This window comes from Malaya genurostris, chromosome 1 (genome assembly GCF_030247185.1).
Source record: "Malaya genurostris strain Urasoe2022 chromosome 1, Malgen_1.1, whole genome shotgun sequence".
Classification (NCBI taxonomy): Eukaryota; Metazoa; Arthropoda; class Insecta; order Diptera; family Culicidae; genus Malaya; species Malaya genurostris.
The window spans coordinates 100995880-101012295 of record NC_080570.1 but is presented as its reverse complement, the minus strand read 5'-3'; the positions used below and the strand labels follow the sequence as shown (position 1 = coordinate 101012295).

General features: G+C 38.8%; 1 protein-coding gene across 1 annotated transcript in view; it reads left to right on the top strand.

Moving 5' to 3' along the window:
• Positions 1-239: 239 nt before the first annotated feature.
• LOC131425250 (uncharacterized) overlaps positions 240-16416 on the top strand; it is a 166111-nt gene continuing 149934 nt past the window's right edge. The window contains exon 1 of the mRNA XM_058586984.1: positions 240-986. The gene's annotated coding sequence lies outside the window, so the exon portion shown is untranslated. The remainder of the gene's footprint in view (positions 987-16416) is intronic.

Genomic DNA, 16416 nt, shown 5'->3' with positions numbered 1-16416 from the left:
TACACACCTTCACGCATGCAACACACACAGTCTCGGCACCGTTAAAAACAAACGCGACCTACGAACGAAGCACGCCTTCGCTTCGTTTCGCTCGGTTCACGGCACGATCATGGTTTCATGTTTCTCTTTCCTATTTGTTGTTCTCTCTTTCGGCTGCTGGCAGTGGCGGGCTTCTGCTCTGCCGTTACTCTTGGCTGTAGCAGAAGAAAACGGGTTCCTAGCGATGGTCGCGACTCGCGCAAAGTCTCATCGTATCACACACATCACATTCACAGCGCCCATCATTTCTCAGTGGTGCCTTTACGAGTGATGTTGATGGTTCAAGTTTGCTTGCTAGCCTGAAGTTCGTCGCCTTCGTCGCAGTTGTTTTGAGTGCAGTTTTTACTGTGACGGTTTTACCGGTACTGGGTTTGTACGTTGGTCAGATTCCAGCATTCCGCCGAGTGTATGATGTTGTGGTCCTAGTGCAAGTGAATGAAAAAAATAAACCCGTGGTTTGCTGCTACCAAGTTTCTTGATTGTGACCACCAAGTTCGAAGCTATAGCTGACCAACGGTTGTGGGACGCACTTTCGTCGGCTAGTTGGACCAGTGAAAGGGGTGGGTGAGCGAACCGTCTGAAGAAAGCCGAAGAAGATGACGAAGGAGAATGTTTAATTGGCAAGAAAAAGTTGAATTTTGAAAGCCTGTGTGATTTTTCGTTATGTGAGCTACTTGTTTTGGGTTGTGCATTGGAAAAAATGGATGTGATTTGATTGATTTTCAATTGTGCAGAGGAAATCACATTCGTTATTCAACATAAGAGCAAAAAACAGGCTTTCAAATTAAATGCTCTATTGCAGTTTCATCTAGATTGCAGTACAAAAATCATCACTGTGACAATACGCAGAGTATTCCACGTAGGAACGGATCGCACAAGCGTTACTTCGACTGTTTTCTGAATCGTTGAAATCTAGTTGCCGGACCTTCATTTCGACCATATCATATGTAAGTGAATTTTTATGTACAAATTTTATTGCTATTTTCGTTTCTAATCATCAACTTACAGGATATAAATGCTATTGATTACACTAGACTGCGATAGGTTTAATTACTGGAAATATTACAGGAAATCTAACTATTTCTTTTACTAAAGATACAAACTAAGATAGATGCTTCAACTGAATGAAAATTCAACTGAAAATCAGTCGATTATCACGCTCAAGTTTTGTTTGGCGTTCTGCTGTTATAAGAAATTGGGTTATATTGAAGATTTCTAATAAGTAAAAAAATAAATAATAACACATCTAACACAAATGAACACATTAATTAAATTTCTTCAATCACAGTATTACTATGCATCAAGTACTGAGTACATTCATACCCTTTCTCGCAAAAATGTATTTGAATATGTGAAATGGAGAAAAATTTAATTTTTTTTGAACATATCTATTAGTTATAACTTTGACTAAGTAAGCAAAGATAAAAACAATCAAATAATAAACAAAATTGAAAGCATATAATCCTTTTTCGAATTGACGCAAAAATACCTACGTATTTTCACTAGACAGATGCCATTAAATCAACTTATAAAATATATACTAGGCCGGTAGCCCATTATTATAACTCCTAATTTCTTATTTTAAAATATAGCTTGCGGATTTCTTGAAAACAGTCCCTGGGAAGTGGTTAAATTTTAAAGACAATTAAAACTAGAAACAACCCAACTTGCATCCATTCTAGTTTAGTACGATACTACGTTATTTATTGATGATGTGATAAGACGCTAGAAAAACTTATTTTACATATAGCAAAGCGGTTAGTGACAGATTCTCAATGCATTCTCGATTTACAGCTCAAATACGCTTTTTATTGTAAGATTGTAAAAAAGCCTAGTCCATGATCAAGAGGTCTCATATGCTAGTTATCTTGTATACTTATAACCGGCTGTGAATTCAGTCGGAGTTGATTGAATGGCCGGTTAACAATTTGATGTACTGGCTAGGCGATTCCTTTGACCATGAATATCGAAAAAAGAAAACAAAAGTGGACGATGCTCACAAAGATAAACTCATCATTTTGTAAATTAAATTGGCTCGTGTAACTAAACTTGTCGGTAACTGCCAACAATCATATCAACAGAGGAATTCAGAGGAGCTACCGAACGGAGAATCATGTTTACTTGTGACTTTTAAAGAATATCCTTTTGAAATGATGTAGAATCCCACGAAGTAATCCGTTTGCAAGGAATAAATTGTAACAGGTGATACTTTCGAAAGCGACATGGAAGCGGCAATAAGTTCGAGTGATCTCTTACCTCTAACTCCAACTCGGTCCATAGTTGCTCATCCAATCCAATCTGCTCGCAGTGTTCCTCTTCTTTTTATTCCAACCGGCTTGGTTTTGCAAGCAACCAATGGTTATCCTTAGTCCATGATTTTCTGCTGGAATACGCCTCTGCAGTCCAAAATACACGAACTCGACATTGACATCCTCATCGCCTATCAATAACATATTATTCAAAAAGTCGTGTGACTAACTAAGAAATACATTTTTTTGTCAGAAATCGATTATATTTATCTAAGTAATCTCCTTCAAGAGCAATACAATCATTCCCATGCTCCTCTAACTATTCTTTTGCCTCAGAATAGGCTTCAGAAATTGCTTCTTCAAATATCTTACCGGCGAGTATTTTTTGAGATCAGCGAATAGCAAGTAGTTACTGAGGGCCAAATCGAGGACTATACGAAGTGTAATTCGTTCAATTTAACTATCGTTCCCATCGACTTGTGAATCAGTGCGTTGTCTTTACGAAACAGTGGCCTTTTTCATCGACATATGAGGTTGTTTTACCTGTTTGCATTGAAACAATTTAACAATGCTGTAGATTATTCGCTATTGATTGTTTTTCCTTTCTCAAGATAGTCGATGAAGATTGTACCACGTGCATTCTGAAATACTGAAGCCATAACCTTCTCAGCTGACTACTGTGCCTTCGGACGCTTTGGACGTGGTTCACCGGTTACAGTCTACTTAGATGATCATCATTTTGATTCCGAAGTGTAGGAATGGATCCATGTTTCATCTATTGTCACATATCGAAGCGAAAAAATCTGATTTATTACTTGTAAACATACCCATTCATTGCTCTGGAGAGCTTTCTCATGCTCAAATGTTTATTCATAATTGTGAACACACTGCTTTCTGATATCTTTACGGCCTCAGATGACGATTGTTCTGATTCCGATGTGAAGTGATGGATCCATGCTTCATCTAGTGATGCGTTATTCGTAGTGTGAAAAGCATTATTTCTCTCTAGAGCCTTTTTCATTCATGTATGCTGTTTTCAACGTATTTATAGTCAGTCTATTCCGCCTAGTTTCGGTTTTAAGTTTGATGAATGTTTCCATCATTACCTCAAAGTTAAATATTTTCTTTCAAGAACCAAGAGAAAGTATTATGAGAGAAAAAGATCGCAGTAGGCGTCTGCGCCGGACGCGAATATTATTCGCTTATTTCCATTTTTTTTGAAAAATTAACTTTTGCTAACGTAATATATAGTTAAAGAGTGACTCATGAAGTCTCCTTAGGGGCTGTCCATAAAAGACGTCACGCTTTTTTTGACGATTTTTGACTCCCCATCCCCCCTTTGTCACAAATTGTCACAGAAGCAAAGACCTCCCACCCCCCCTATGTCACGTGTCACAAATTCAAAATAAATAAAATTCATCTCAATAAATTCTCAATATGTACGACAAACCATACAAATATGAGGGAAAAATCGATTTATTACATGCTGTCATTAGATTAAAAAATATCCCTAAATCTACAAAATCATCGGAATTATTTTATTAATATCAATTATATAAATTAACAAAAGTATTTGGTTGGAATTGATGAAACATTTAAATCATCTGTTTTATACCTCCTAGGGGTAACAGATATATTATTGTTTTAGGTAAAGAATAATATTTCCTTAGTGTAGCATACAGGGCTGAGAAAATAAAGACCAAAACCTCATCAAAACGAGATCACTGCCGGAGAATCTTTTCATTATTAGTTGATCAGTAAAAGTTCAATCATTGGATGATTCGATAAGCTTGTTGGTGGAGTAAAATCACATATGATCAAGATAAGACATGACATGTTCTACGTCTGAAATCGTTGATCTCCCGCCCTTTTTCAAATGGAGTATAATTGAATAAACTGCATCAGAATAAGATAAGAGAAATTCTTATGATATACTATTATCAATGCTAGAAAATCAAATTACTAAAAAATTGTCAGTGCATAACTTAAGTTAAACTGTTTGAAGGCATCTTTTTCTATTTTTCTCATATTAGGCAAAATTTATTAATTTCGTTAATTTACTCGCTCCTCCGTGTACTTTTACTGATCACAACAGAAATGATTTCCTGCATCACTCATTTCCGAATTTACAAGAAGAAGCTTTTACATCAACAAATACACGTTTTCCTATAGAATGTAAACGTTTATTGTGGAGATTTTTTCAGGAAATAGGGCAAAGCAGTAATATAATTAGGAATTTCAAAAATGCGCTCGTTGAAAATATTGGACATCACATTCCAAAAACCTCCCCCCCTCCCCCCTGTCACTAAAGGTCACGTTTTATGAAACACCCCCCTCCCCCTTGCGGCGTGACGTCTTTTATGGACAGCCCCTTATCATTACCGATCTTTTGTGTGTCAGGTTGGTATTACAGAGAATTACTATTAATGGTTTAGCCGGTTAGATCGTTCTTGTTTTTATTTAATTTTTTTCTCATTATATGATGAAAGTTTTCAATTTTTGTTTGAATCTTATCCCATGGTAGTATCGCTAGCTTAGAACGATTCCTAGACCTCATACCAGCCCAAATCTCCAACTCCGCCACACATATGGAGGAAAGTGACGAATCGTTGTCTTTCCAGAAAGTAAGTTAATGCAAAATGTCTCGTCCCTAAATTTTTCATTTTTTGGGAATTTTTGAATTGATATGATCAAAAAGCGAAGTCTTGGCATTACATTCCTTTTAAAGAATTTGGCCTTTCTGTTTCAACAGACTTCGCATCCTAAGCGTACAGAATCATCGTATGCTAGTACTACGATCCTACTGCCACTATGAATCAGGCGCGTACACAGGGGGGGGTTTTAGGGGTTCATTTATCACCATGTTCTAAAACCTCCCCCGAAAATTTTCTCTGGCTACGCGCCTGCTATGAATACTTCTAGGTCGGGACTCGCACATATGGCAACTGCCTTATGCATTGAAACCGCCAACCCGGGGTTATATGATATGATACAGGGGTATAAATTTGCTGCTTTCAATGGAATTTTTATATAGTTATTTTCAATAGTATTCAAAAGTCTCTAAACTGATCTCAAACCATGAGTTATACTTGGTTCTTGTTTGTACCGCACTGGCAAAATTCCGATTCTAGAAATGAGTCATGATTTGGGGAAAAAATATATTTTCATGTTAAGATAATACACCATGATTAAAATAACTTTCTCGGAGCATGATCCATTCGGACTGATTTCGCTGAAATTTAAACGTAACGCACTTAACGTTGTTGGGTATAATTTCAGGCGTGTTTCTGCTACAATGGTAATTTTGCAACATAAATTCAGGCGTCATGTGTGATTTTGCAACGATGGTCATTTTTGCAACATAAATTCAGGGAACAGCACGACGAACTTCTTTTAAAATTAAAATATTCTGTTTTTGAAAAAAGCGACGACGCAATAGATAACGTGTATACTTGCGTTCATTGATTCAGTTTTGTTTTTGTGTTTCAGAATTTAAACACTTAAACGAACTGCATGAAAAACACGTGTGAATCAAACCTCTTAAAAAGAAACTCTATGTCGAATTAAAGAAAAAAATCGTTTTATTTATAAGATTTAGGTGAATCAATACAGCTTGTGTTGTTATATCTATGAAACAAATTAATCAAAGTGGTTGAACAAAATATTTTTCTGATTTTCGTTAGATGGTGTTCCAAATTCACAATCGAATTAAACGCTAGCTCTCGGAATATTATTCTAGCAACAACGATCACATCAAATATGTAAGAATACATTCGAACAAAATGTAACATTGATGTTTGTCAAATGGAAAGCGTAGCCGTGCTTAGTCTCTTATGATGTCAATTTTCGGTTCATTATCTTTCTTTTTATGTTATGTTTAATTCTCTATCTGCTGGTGGGTGAAACAACACGATTATTAAATAACATGCTTCAGGATCAAGTAAACATTTTCAGTAGGTCTTGCTTTACAATGTCTACTTTTTGCTTTACCATTAATCTATTAATCTATCACATCACTTAAGGCAGAGGGTTCAAAGTGATATCCGGGTAGAAAATTAGAGTTACGCGCTTTGAAAGAAATGCATTCTTCAAGTAACGCATTTTCGAACCATGATTAGTTTTCATGGGAGAAGAGTTTTTGATCTCATGATAAGTTAAAATGATTGGTTTCATGATTTTCTAATCATGACAGCAGTAACGGATTTCTTTCCGTGCGTCAGTCTCACCGTTATTGAACAATTGAGAGTTAACTTCGAGAGATTTGAGTCATTTCAATAAATTGAAAAGAGGAATGGGCAGTAATGATTACCCTGAGGAATACCATCTAAGTAACAATTTTTGTCGATGTAGTTTATTTTACAGTTTACCGATTTTTGTTGATGAAATTGAGTGATTGTTATTAACAACTAATCACTTGCGTCACTCTAAAAGTGTAGTTTTTGACTAAAGATTAGCGACATATTTGGGATCAGTTGTTACGTTACAATTTTCTTACTTAAATAACTTATCATTACTTAGCATGAAAATAACTTGTTTTCAAGTTAACTACTTAAATTTGATCACCGACGTGATTGTAAACATTGAATGAATCCAGAATGCTTTTCTTGCAACAACAAGTGCAGAATAGTTATTGAAATTACAAATTTAATACGACGAACAAATTTTACAAACATTTTTGAACTGTTGAGTCAGAAGCAATCCTCGTACTCTAAATCTTTATTTGTTATTATTTTTAATGCTTATATATAATGTTTAATTCATTTGTTGTTTTCTTCCTGTTTTTTGGTAGTGCATAGAAGAATAATAACTATTCAGCCACTTATTATTTTTATCAAAAATTAATTTTGAAAACAGTAATATTCTTGTTTTATTTCTGTCATAGATTTCTTGCGACTCCATAAATCCGTTAGAAATATTCAAGTCAAGTCAACTCTTTACGTTGCAAAAACCAACTGATAGCTCTCTGAATCAGTGCAGAAATTATATGTTATTATCTTGTAATATCTATATTATTGCAATATCAATTCACAATAACAGTGTGTACATACGTTTTAAAATGGTTTCAACAAGTAATCAAATGCAAAGCTGTGATTAAATATATCTTTGAAATAAGTAACGATAACCTCTATATGATAATTAGTTCAACATGACAGAAGATGTTGTGCTTGGAAACCTAAATAACTATTTGGTAACTAATTATGTTATGAAGAAACTTCCATATAATCTTGTTTTAATCAGTGTAACATACAGAACATTTTCGTGCTATTGTTGCAACATAGTTTGGATGTATTCGAATTAGAACTAGTTGCGGCAGAATCGTCATCAAAACGACTACAAGACCCTACTAGTCTCTCCATATGAAAAATATTGAGAAATCGACAACAGGAGCATTATTTCGACAAAAACCTTCATTATATTAAGTTTGGGGCAACACAACAATACGCACTGATAGAAATAATTGTTACCAGAAAAAAAGTTGCCCACGATTTGAGGTCCCTCAGGGGTTCGCGAGCCACAGGTTGGGTATAGCTGCCATAGAACACTATTTAATTCCATTTGAATCCGACTTTCGGTTGTAGTGTGATGGGTGTTTAAAATTTCAAGCGTTTGCATAAAGGGACGATGCAGGAAACAAAAATCTTCTAAATTGGGCACAAAACTGTACCGTAATTTCTACGTAAATTTAGTTTTGGCCATTAAATACATACGTTGGCTCTGTAACCGATTCAACGTAGTTGAAGCCTCCATCAACATATAATCTTGGTTTTAGTCTGTCATCAAAACAGTAATCATTGCCGTTTCAACCTTCCGAGCATTGAAAACCAGTTGTGTGTGTGTGATAAAGTGGTCGGACGATCGAAACGATATTGTGTGATAGACAATAGTGCTTTTTCCTCTGAGAGGTTTTTTTCGCATTATATAATAGAACAGTGCCTTATTGTGAGCGGTGGATCGAAACGGTACCGTTAGCCGGTTATTGTTTCGGCGATCAAGGCCAAGTGTGCGGATTATAAACAAGCGGCCATTGTGTGAGGATTATAAATAAGTGTGCTTTTTCCTCTCGGAGGTTTTTTGCACATCATCAAAGCGGCGATACGCCGACCGACGAAGACCAGCTTGGTGTCCCCCGTTGGATCTTAAGTTAAGTACCGCTACTTCGATTATTCGTTTTTGACCATTATATTTCCCCCCGAATTACTTGTTTCTGCGCGGAAGTAGTTCCGCGACATGTCTAATTTAAGTCCTGGCCCCCCCGCTCCCGATGTTCAAATGGAGACTTCCCTTGTCTGTAAAATGTCCCGCATAAAGAGCTATCCTGATGGGCTCGCACTACCGGCCGGGCCTTACGCGGTCTATTTCCGGACCAAATCAAGAGAAAAAAAATTAAATCTTTTAAAAATATCGCAAGACCTGTTTTCGCGATATAATACTATAAAAAGTATTGATAGAATACGGCCAGACAAGCTCAGGGTCCTGTTTACCAGCTCTAAACAGGCTAATGAGCTTGTTCAAAAGGATCCCTTTACGCAGGAGTACCGCGTCTACGTGCCCGCTCGCGAAGTAGAAATCGACGGTGTGGTCACCGATTCGAGTTTGACTTGCGAGGATATTCTTAAGTACGGGGCGGGTTGTTTTAAAGACCCCTCACTTAAGAATGTCAAGATACTGGATTGCAAGCGATTGCATTCAGTATCGATCGCAGGGGATGGAACAAAGTCTTATCCCCAATCAGACTCTTATCGTGTGACCTTCGCCGGCACTGCTCTGCCCAACTACATCCTCTTGGACCGGGTTCGTTTGCCTGTTCGTTTATTTGTACCCCGGATAATGAATTGTACCAATTGCAAACAACTGGGGCATACAGCTACCCATTGCAGCAATAAGCCACGTTGTGCTAACTGTGGGGAAGCTCATGCGGACGGCTCTTGCGGTAAGGATGCTGAAAAGTGTCTCTACTGTAAGGAGGGTCCACATGACCTCTCTGATTGTCCCGCTTACAAACTGCGAGGTGATCGAATGAAGCGTTCCCTAAAGGAGCACTCCAAGCGTTCCTTCGCAGAGATGCTTAAAAGTGCCACCCCTCCTAAACAGACAACGAATCCATATGCCTGCTTGTCGACTGACGAGAGCGATTTTGACGACCCTTTGGAAGGTCCATCTTCAGCGGTCCCTCATAGCTGTAGGAAAAGAATGAATAAATCTTCTCATAAGCTACCTAGTAAGGGTTCGAAGGTGTCTTCCGAAGGGCTTCGAAAAGTTACAGCTAACGGGAATCGGGAAAAATCACCGAAGCAAAAAGCTCCTGGTCTCGGAAAACTCAATTCCGAGATGGAATTCCCACCACTTCCAGGGACTACAAAATCCCCAAGCGTCCCTAAAAATCCACCAGAGAACCAACTAGGTGCTGGACTTATCAAGTTTTCTGATGTTGTGGACTGGATTTTTACAACTTTCAATATTTCAGACCCTCTTAGAAGCATTTTAATTGCTTTCATGCCTACAGTAAAAACATATTTGAAGCAGTTGACTGCAAATTGGCCCCTTCTTTCAGCGATTGTATCTTTCGATGGCTAAATCATCCACCGAGGTCACGGATCTAATCACTGTTTTACAGTGGAATTGTAGAAGTATTATCCCAAAAATAGATTCATTTAAATTTCTAGTGAATAATCTGAAATGTGACGCATTTGCATTGTGCGAAACTTGGTTAACTTCTGAAATACCCTTAAACTCCCACGATTTTAACATTATTCGCTTGGATCGAGATGATCCCTACGGAGGAGTACTTTTAGGGATCAAAAAGTGCTATTCTTTTTATCGAATTAACCTCCCCTCGATACCAGGTATTGAAGTTGTCGCATGTCATGTTACAATCAAAGGTAAGGACCTTTGTATTGCTTCCATCTACATTCCCCCAAGAGCCTCGGTTGGGCATCGGCGACTCAGTGATATCATTGAGCTCCTTCCCGCACCGACGTTGGTTTTGGGAGACTTTAACTCACACGGTACGGGATGGGGCTGTCTTCACGATGATAACAGATCAGCTATGATCCATGATATCTGCGATAACTTCAATATGACAATATTGAATACGGGAGAAATGACACGGATTCCTGCACCACCAGCAAGACCAAGTGCGCTGGATTTATCCCTTTGCTCGACATCGCTACGGTTGGATTGCACGTGGGAGGTAATTCCTGATCCCCACGGTAGCGATCACCTACCGATCGTAATATCAATCACCAGCGGCTCAAAACCATCGAAGACAATCAATGTTTCGTACGACCTCACACGAAATATTGATTGGAATAGCTATGCGACCTCGATATCTGAGAAACTTGAAAGAACTCAACAACTTCCTCCGGAGGAAGAGTACACGTTTTTGGCTGGCTTGATTCTCGACACCGCGACTCAAGCTCAGACGAAACGTGTACCCGGCGCGAAAACTAACATCCGTCCTCCCAACCCGTGGTGGGACAAAGAGTGCACAAATTTAAACGCGGAGAGAGCCTCCGCGTATAAAATATTCAGAAAAAATGGAACACCTGATAATTACCGGAATTACGCGGCGTTAGACGTTAAAACTAAGAACTTGATTAGAGCCAAGAAACGCGGTTACTGGCGTCGGTTTATAGACGGCTTAACGAAAGAAACATCTATGAGCACTCTTTGGAACACAGCCCGACGAATGCGCAATCATAACACCACGAATGAAAGCGAGGAATATTCCAACCGCTGGATATTCGATTTCGCTAAAAAAGTATGCCCAGACTCTGTACCGGAACAGAAGATCACCCGCGCCGCGACAACAAACACAAACGAAACACCGTTTTCGATGGTAGAACTCTCACTTGCACTCTTGTCATGTAACAATAAAGCCCCGGGATTAGACAGAATAAAATTCAACTTGTTGAAAAATCTGCCTGACCCCGCCAAAAGGCGCTTGTTGAGTTTATTCAATAAGTTCCTTGAGGGCAACATTGTTCCACATGACTGGAGACAAGTGAAAGTGATCGCCATTCAAAAACCAGGAAAATCAGCCACCGATCACAATTCGTATCGGCCGATTGCAATGCTTTCCTGTATCCGGAAATTGTTCGAAAAAATGATTCTCTTCCGTCTAGACAATTGGGTCGAAACTAATGGCTTACTTTCAGATACACAATTTGGTTTCCGCAGAGGCAAAGGAACGAACGATTGTTTGGCGTTGCTCTCAACCGAAATTCAAATGGCATTTGCTCGTAAGGAACAAATGGCGTCAGTTTTCCTAGACATCAAGGGGGCTTTTGACTCAGTTTCCATAAACATCCTATCTGAGAAGCTGCATCAGCATGGTCTTTCGCCAGTTTTGAACAACTTTTTACATAATCTATTGTCTGAGAAACACATGTACTTCGCGCATGGTGATTTGTCGACAATACGATTCAGTTACATGGGTCTTCCTCAGGGCTCATGCTTAAGCCCCCTTTTATACAATTTTTACGTAAACGACATCGATAAATGTATCAACACATCTTGCACGCTAAGACAACTTGCCGATGACAGCGTTGTGTCTATTATAGGACCCAAAGCTGGCGATCTGCAAGGGCCGTTACAAGATACTCTTGCCAACTTATCCACATGGGCTCTTCAAATGGGTATCGAGTTCTCTACGGAGAAAACTGAGCTGGTTGTATTTTCAAGGAAGCGAGAACCAGCACAACTACAGCTTCAACTAGGGGGTGAAAACATAGCTCAGGTCTTCACATTTAAATATCTCGGGGTCTGGTTCGACTCCAAAGGCACATGGGGATGTCACATTAGGTATATGAAACGAAAATGCCAACAAAGAATCAACTTTCTTCGTACAATAACCGGATCGTGGTGGGGTGCCCATCCAGGAGACCTGATCAGGCTGTACCAAACAACGATATTGTCCGTGATGGAATACGGATGCTTTTGCTTCCGATCCGCGGCGAACACTCATTTCATCAAGCTGGAAAGAATTCAGTATCGTTGTTTGCGTATTGCCTTGGGTTGCATGCAATCGACTCATACGATGAGCCTCGAAGTGCTGGCGGGCGTTCTCCCATTGAAAAACCGGTTCTGGGATCTCTCATATCGTTTACTCATTCGATGCGACATTTTGAATCCTCTGGTGATTGAAAATTTCGAAAGGTTAGTTGAGCTCAATTCTCAAACCCGTTTTATGTCCTTGTATTTTGATTACATGGCTCAGAATATTAATCCTTCTTCGTTTGTTTCCAACCGTGCTCATTTCTTGGATACTTCTGATTCTACTGTGTTTTTCGATACTTCCATGAGAGAAGAGATTCGTGGAATTCCGGATCACGTGCGCCCTCAAGTGGCCCCAAATATTTTTTATAATAAATTTAGAACAGTCAACTGTGAAAAGGTGTTTTACACTGACGGATCAAACATCAACGAGTCCACAGGCTTCGGTATCTTCAATCAAAACATCACCGCTTCGTACAAACTCAGTGATCCGGCTTCAGTTTACGTCGCAGAATTAGCTGCTATTCAGTACACCCTCGAGATCATTGAAACCTCGCCCAAAGACCATTACTTCATTGTCACGGACAGTCTAAGCTCAATAGAAGCTCTCCGGGCAATGAAGCCAGGAAAGTACCCCCCTTATTTTCTGGGGAAAATACGGGAACACTTGAGAACTTTATCTGAACGGTCTTATTCAATATCGTTAGTCTGGGTCCCTTCGCATTGTTCCATTCCGGGAAATGAAAAGGCAGACTCATTGGCTAAGGTGGGCGCATTAGAAGGTGATATTTATGAAAGACCAATCTGCTTCAATGAATTTTTCAGTATTTCTCGTCAGAAAACTCTCGAAAGTTGGCAAACTTCATGGACGAATGACGAACTGGGACGATGGCTACACTCCATTATTCCTAAGGTATCAACGAAACCGTGGTTCAAGGGGATGAACGTGAGTCGTGATTTCATTCGCGTTATGTCACGGCTCATGTCAAATCACTATACATTCAACGCACATCTCCGGCGTATCGGGATCGTGGAGAACGGGCTCTGCACCTGTGGCGACGGTTATCAGGACATCGAGCATGTCGTGTGGTCGTGCGTAGAGTATCGCGACGCCAGGTCGAAGCTACTGGAATCCCTCAGGGCCCGAGGTAGACCGCCTGAAGTTCCGGTTCGGGATGTGTTGGCGAGTCGGGATAGCTCATATATGCTTTTGATATACGAGTTTCTCAAACACATTAATATACAAGTGTAATCTGTTACATCTGGCTTAGAAAGTTCCTCCTATTTATCGACGTTGTTTCAACTGTGGCTAAGAATAATTTTCACCTGCAGGTTCGACACTAACTTCCGCCGATTATCCCGATTCCTCATCTGTCCACCATCTTCATCGGAACTAACAAGATCTTTGTGCTGTCACTAACCTTTTCGCTTCCCCCCTCCCCGTCTCTTCACCATCTCGATGTCAACTAATTAGATCTCTGTCGTTTTAGTCATTTCATTCCCATATCCCCTTTTTACTCCGTTTTCCGCAATATTTACTTCGCTATTTTTTTTTTCATTTTCTTCTGTAACAACACCATCATCGCCCACGGAAACTTACCAACAGCATGCGGGCCACCCGCCGGGTATTCGTAACCTGGGGGTGTTTCCCGCGGACCCACACGGACCGAAGAATGCGGCCAACATGAACATTCACCAACGCCATATGGAAGACTCTCATGAAATATTCAATTCAACGGCCACTGCCGATCACCAGCTGAAGGCTGGATCTGCCAAAGTCAACCATTGCGACCCAAATATGACATTACTCAATGATACAACCCTAGTTTTAAGTTAGTCGTAAATTAAAATTAGTAAAATCCCTTGGCATCTTAGAGCTTAAGCAGTGTGCCTTAAACATTATATTCTTGAATAAAAAAAAAAATCAAAACAGTAATATTATGATGAGATCAGGTCAAATCTACTTTTTCGTACAAGCCCTCGTACAAAAACCTTTCATCTCGAGTTACATATTGCGGCTTCAGCAGATTCCACTTAATAATCGAAGTTATTTGTTTTCAAATTTACTGACAAAATATTTGTATGCTTATAATTTAGTTCTTGTATGTTCGAACCAAAGGATTTGTATAAATTTTTAGTATTGGTAGAATCGCTAGTGTTAGCCAGTCATGCTATGATTTTTTAGTCTAGCAAAATTGAACGTAAAAATTCATATAGTAATAAGGTAAGAAGTTTATCTTCCCGGCGAACGACCGCAACTTGGTTAAAGCCGGGTATAAATAAACGATATAAAAAAAAAAGTTTATCTTGCACGAAAATTTATAAGCAGAGACATCATTTTTCAATTCATTGCGAATAATTTTGTACCAGTTTGAGTTTCATCTATGAAACTTACTTTCCTTTCCTTTGGCTTTTTATCACGATGCAATGACAGGGCTGAATTGTGTTTCTTCTACTTAAATCTTGATCGCTAATACTTTTCGGAAAAAAATATTTCGTTCAGTAGAAATATTTTATAACGTAATAAACAAAATGCTATGGAAAATTGTTTTGTTGAATTCCCAAAACTCTGCGGTGCATGAAAACGACTGGCCAAATTTACCTTTAACTACATATGATACAAATAAAGAACACACAATAAACTCGATTGTCTGGTCAAGTTCGTTCCAGTTAACTTCATATCTGTAAATTCACAGGAGATTGGTTCGTGAGCCATTCGAACCAGCAAGATTTCTCACAGCAATTATCGTGTCTAATCACGACGTCCCCGTTGCCCAATTCAAGATCAATTTTCCCTGAACAGATTTCCTCGAGGCAACATGCGGTACTCGCCATCATGACGAGCACCGAAAGTGTAAAGGGCATCGGAACATACATGTACCACAACCAGGCACCACTAAAATGACCAATTCACTCCGCGGTGTGTCGTTCGGCTCTGCAGTCTAATTGAGATATAGTTTTACGCGTGAGAATATATTTGTCGGTTTTCTACCATACGCACCAATCAGGAAAAACGCGTTTTCCCATCCATTACCGACGGACGCTGGAAGGTCGTGCTGGCTGACTTGAAAGAACAACAAATCGCTTGACGGTTGCTGTGGCCACTTTCGACTTTCAAGTGGTGAATTATTCGGCGATGAGTATTCCCTAGTGCAAGTGAAATCAATGGTTATGGCACATAAATGGTTTCTGAGATTTGTATGACAGTTGAATTGAATTTCAACACTTTAGCCTAACAACTGTAAAAATGTAATGTAAAAGTGAATTGAATATTAGATAGAAAACATATTTTATCGTATCTGTACATTTGATGTGAGATACGTTTGAACATTGTATCTGCCTAATTACTAAATAATCTCAATCAGGACACCATGGTGACTTCCTCCGAAAATCATTCAACAAAAAATGACCTTATCAACCTATACCAGGGTTGATAGAGTCATAGCTTTCTTGAACAGTGTGTCTTTTGCTTATGACGATGAACTCAACGTCGGAATGTTAATTGAAGTTGAACGAGCTGCACCGTATGCATATAAGGTCCAATTGTTTCGTTGTGCCTTAGTCATTACGATGACAATGCACAGTGGTCCAGGAAGCAAAATTAGCAGGAAACAATTGTTTACGCTTTTATTATTGGGCTTAGAGATTTGAAGTCTTCGGCACATTAGTTGCAATTAATAAACTGCGTTTTTCGGCCATAGTGGTTTTAGGGTGGTCCTAAAGCAAACTATGAATTAAAAAATTATTTCAAAATCTGGATGAGATAGAACAATGCATCCTTCCACAATAATGTAGAGTAATCAATTTAAGGCAACTTTGTCGAAGATATTGGTTGTGTATCTTTAACCGTTTTTACATTAGAACGGTTTACATATCCTAAGTTTGGGTGGTTCTTAAAAAAACAGTTTTTATTCAATAATTTTTTCATTTGAATTTTCTCAATAAAGTAATGTTCTAAGAAATTCAGGAGCCTAGAAAGGCGCAACTTTTGGTGGAAGAAGATTTTTTTTATACTACCTGGTTCAATAGTTATGATAGATTTTAACAAAAAAAAAAACGCCTTTTTTAAATAACGGTTTCCAAAAATGGCGCAACTCGAAAAAAAAAATGTTCGATTGCATGTGATAGCTTA